Raw genomic sequence first — 4,819 nt, 5'->3', positions numbered from 1 at the left:
CTCTGGATGTAGGAGCCCGGGCCTCCATGGGGACTTTAATGACCCTGGCATTTCTGGAAGAGGAACACAGCAGCATGCAAACACTCCAGGTGGCTTTAGGACAGCTTATTGTCACAGCTGCCAGATGGGTCAACAAGGGCAATGCAAACCTGGATCTGATATTTACAGAGAATGAGGAGCTGGTCAGTGGTGTGAAGATTGGCTGTTGTGACCCTGAAACAGTGAGATCTGAGGTGCTCGGAGGAGTGTGGAACAACAGTAGAAGTCTGCAGATTCTTGTCATCAGTGGAGCAGAATTTGGCGTATTGTGGGGAGTTTTAGTGGGGATCTCATGGTCAGCAGCACTGATGGACAGCAAAGCTCAGTGTACCTGGTCTTGAAGGACAGCATCCTCCAAGCACAGGTATTATCTGTTTCAAAACTCTGTTGAAATTCAAAAGGCAGTTCAAGGGCATTATAATAAGATGTGACTAGTTTAGAAACAATTAAAGAAGAAATAAAGATAATATGTGGACCCTGCTGAATTCAGTAAGAGTAGGTGGAGATAGATCTGAGATACTCCATGTCCTCTTTGCCTCGTATTTCACCAACAAATTCTCCTCAGCCATTGTGCCTCATGGCAAGACTCTATAGGAACACAACCAATGATGGATAGGAATCAGATCAGAGGTTACTTGAGAAACCTCAAATAGTACCAGTTAGAAGAAAACAGAGCAAAAATCTTGAGGGAAAATCTTGAGGGAAAATCTTGAGGGAACGTGTCAACAGCTTGTTCATTGTTGTCCATGGTTGATGAAAAATAAATATGAGACTCTACAGAACAGTGTCCAAGTTCTCAGAATGAAGTCTTCTTACACATTTGTTACTACGATGTCTCTTCTGCGCATGATTCAAGTTCTTCCTGATACCGTCATACAGGGGTTGATGCCGTTGCCCACACAGAGGTGGCCACTGCCTCCAGGACACCCAGGGGCACCTGAAGCCCCCACATGGGACTGGCAAATGTGACCCAGGGCTGATGGGAGCATTTCTGGAGCAGGAGATGGTGGACAGGCAGGGTAGGCCAAAGCATCTCAGTTGAGACAACTCATTTCTCTCCCTTGAGGAGAAGGGAAAATATGAATAATGGCACCCGAGCTGTCCAGTGTTGGAGGAGAATGAGAAATGAGTGGGTCTCGATGCTGCAGAGCCTGCTGGAAAACATTTCTATAGCCCAGATCTGCTGCGATTAGCGCAGGCTGTTCAAAAAAGAGCTTTTCACTGACTTTGTCCCTTTGCTTCCCTCTGTGAATCGAGGGAGCTCATGGCTTCAGAGTGTGACATGCTGTGAGCAAATATGGACAAACAGCGTCCAGGCCAGGGAGTGCTTTGGGGGCTCCTGGGCTCTGTGCTTGGCACAAAATGTATTTTCCTTTGGTCTAAGGCCATGCACTGTGGAAAGCAAACTTCAGAGGAGGTAAGGTGGGCTTAATATACAGCAGAGGAGTGCATTTTTTTTTTCAAATTGAACTAGAAATTCATTTAGTTTCGGTTTTTTTATAATTAAGAAACATCATTCTGTATCCAGGGGCATGTCATTCCCCAAGTAAAAGAAGTGGAAACTGGTGTCAATGGGTGAAATCAGGCAGGTACAGGCTGGAGTGGAGAAAGCTCTGATCTGAACAGAGGTGCTGTCAGTCCCAGGTGGCTGAGGAGAGACATGTGAGGTTGTACACAGGGATGAAAACTGCCCATAGAGTGTCTGACATACAGGGTCTTGACTTCCGTACATATTCAGATTCAATCAGGACTCAAGATCAGTATGAACAGGAGTTTGCTGATGGCACGTAATGCATAAGCAGAAAAAATGGCGTGGTGCATAAAGAATAAATTGTTTCTTACTGACATTGATCACTGAGAACTTTGTACTTTGACTACACTCCTGTAACCTCTCAAATTAGCCACATAAGAGCGGAGGAATTGAATTAAGCCCAGAGACTTGGCTTGTTAGAGCATTTTGCATGTTAATGAGCCCTCTGGTGCCAAGTTCCTGAACTGCAGGTACTGAATGTGGATTCAAGTGGCCTCTAGAGCAGTAAAAGTCAGCAGCAAACCTCCAAGTCTCTGGGGATGTCAGTGGGCCCCACTGAGGGCCATCACTGAAGAGACCATGAAGGAATGAGGAGATAAGGTTCCTGTCCCTGCGAGCTGGTGAAGTAGGAAGTCACAGGCACTGCTTACAGGTTGAAAATCCAGTGTTAAGGCAACTGTGAAAGCCCTTGACATATTCCATTGAGCAGGATGATCTTGTAGTGACCCCATACCGTGGGCAGGGGCATCCTTTTCCTCATGGGATGCTGACAGCCATTCATGGGAGCACTGAGAAGTGAGGGTGTGTGATGCTGAGTGCAGGAGAGCAGTAGGACACCTCCCAGCCTGTATGGAGAGTGGGGAATGGGAAAAAAGCCTTGTGGCTGTAAGGAACTCATGTTTTCTCAGGGGCCTCATTGGAAGAGACAGCAGCCAGAGTAGAAAGGAAAATTATTTCAGTTCTGTTGGGGGGTTGCAGACTCAACAAAGAGACCATCTCCACCCCTGCTTCCCCACCTCACTCTGACCCCTTGCTGTCCCAAGTTTGACTGAACTCACAATGGCTGTGAGTTCCCCATCACCTGTGCAGCTTCTTCCAAAGCCCTGCTAATGCTCCTCAGGTGCTAAAGATGCCAACCCCTGAATCCCTTGACTCCTCTTTTTAGCTCCGTGTCCCAGCCCTGAACCATGCATCCTCCTTCCTCTGCTGCCTCAACATCAAAACTGAATATATTTCATTTGAGCATGACACACTCCCACCCCTCACCATTTCACATCTTCTTCCTCTCTTTTACACACACACTGCCACACACCCCCACTGCATCCCTGCACTCCCCTGTGTCTCACAATCTTTCCTCTTCCCCTGCAGCGATGGGAACTCAGTCCAGGAGGTTTGTGCTTCTTCCATGCTCATGGATGTTTCCTGAGGTCCATCCAAGCATGGAGAATGAAGGAAGAAAACAGAGGTGTCTCAGGGCTGAAGGCAACCCATGGCATGAAGAGACAGAGGACAGTGTCTCCGTGTGTCCCTTGTGCCTGTCTCCAAGACATCCTTCTTGTCCACTGACAACAAGTTGTTCTGTGCCAGCCCCTCTCCCAGGAAAAGACTCCTGGCCCAGGGGCTCCTCAGGCTGCTGCAGCTCCCCAGCAATAGAGAAAGCTGCCCCAAGCTGGTGCATTCACAAATAGGTTTCTCTTGGTCATTGACCCCCTCCTGGAAGCACAGAGTTGCTCCTTTGCTCTTCCCCAGCAATGTCCCTGCCCCCAAAGAGCCGTTCTCCAGGGCAGTGTGTCCATGCTGACCTGACTTGCTGCCCCTGTCCCCTCCCTGTGCTCTCCACATGGCCCTGAGCTGGAGGCCCTGCTCTGCATAGTGAGGGGCTGTGGTGAGAAAGCCGTGGGCTGACAGTCCCAGGCAGATCCCTATGTGGAATGTCAATCGTTCACCATCTCCAAGGGAACCAGACACCCACATGTTAAGGCTCAGCCTGGCCCATTCTCAAACACCTTGCCCCAACCCTCCTCCCCTCATCCCATGGAGAACACCAGCACAGCAGCACGGCACTGTGGGGGCAATTCCTTCAGCCTGACCTCAAATTTGGAAGAAGAGCCCAACCTCCAGACACTGAGAATGCAGAAATTTCCTTGTGTCAGACACACGTGAACAGACCTCTGGGTCAGACAGGCTGGGTCCATGCCTCTGGTGAAGTGGAGTGTATGCAGGCATGGATAAACATGCTTAGCATAGATAAAATCCCCAAAGCGAAGACTGCTGAGGTGAATTTGCAAGCACTTCTGTAGAGACATGGGCAGCTCAATGCTTCTGAGAAAGAGCTGATTGAATCAGCTTCTGCACTGTATCTTTCAGCTCCTGGTTCCTCATGCTGTAGATGAGCGGGTTCACTGCTGGAGGCACCACTGAGTACAGAGATGCCACCACCATATCCAGCAATGGGGAGGAGGTGGAGGGGGGCTTGAGGTATGAAAACGTGGCAGTGCTGATAAACAGGGAGACCACGGCCAGGTGAGGGAGGCACATGGAAAAGGCTTTGTGCCGTCCCTGCTCAGAGGGGATCCTCAGCACAGCCCTGAAGATCTGCACATAGGACACCACAATGAAAACAAAACAGACAAATGCTACTGAGAGACTAACTACAAGAAGCCAAACTTCCCTGAGGTAGGAGTCTGAGCAGGAGAGCTTGAGGATCTGGGGGATATCACAGAAGAATTGGTCCACAGCATTGCCCTGGCAAAGTGGCAGTGAAAATGTATTGGCAGTGTGCAGCAGAGCATAGAGAAACCCACTGCCCCAGGCAGCTGCTGCCATGTGGACACAAGCTCTGCTGCCCAGGAGGGTCCCATAGTGCAGGGGTCTGCAGATGGCAGCATAGCGGTCATAGGCCATGATGGTGAGAAGCCAGTACTCTGCTGACATCAAAAAGAAGAAGAAAAAGACCTGTGCAGCACATCCTGAGTAGGAGATGGCCCTGGTTTTCCACAGGGAATTGGCCATGGATTTTGGAACAATAATGGAGATGCAGCCCATATCAAGGAGGGAGAGGTTGAGGAGGAAGAAGTACATGGGGGTGTGGAGGCGGTGGTCGCAGACTATGGCAGTGATGATGAGGCCATTGGCCAGGAGGGCAGCCAGGTAGATGCTGAGGAAGAGCCAGAAGTGCAAGAGCTGCAGCTCCCGTGTGTCTGCGAATGCCAGGAGGAGGAACTCAGTGATGGAGCTGCTGTTGGACAT

The 4,819-nt window shown here is 49.8% G+C and overlaps 1 pseudogene; it reads right to left on the bottom strand.

The window, feature by feature from the left end:
• Window positions 1-3,597: 3,597 nt before the first annotated feature.
• Window positions 3,598-4,819, bottom strand: LOC147599823 (olfactory receptor 14J1-like; annotated as a pseudogene).

The sequence above is a fragment of the Chlamydotis macqueenii genome, chromosome 8 (genome assembly GCF_036417535.1).
Source record: "Chlamydotis macqueenii isolate bChlMac1 chromosome 8, bChlMac1.mat, whole genome shotgun sequence".
In the NCBI taxonomy this organism is placed as follows: Eukaryota; Metazoa; Chordata; class Aves; order Otidiformes; family Otididae; genus Chlamydotis; species Chlamydotis macqueenii.
Note: the sequence above shows the minus strand (reverse complement) of the source record. Positions and strands in the feature narration are given on the sequence as shown.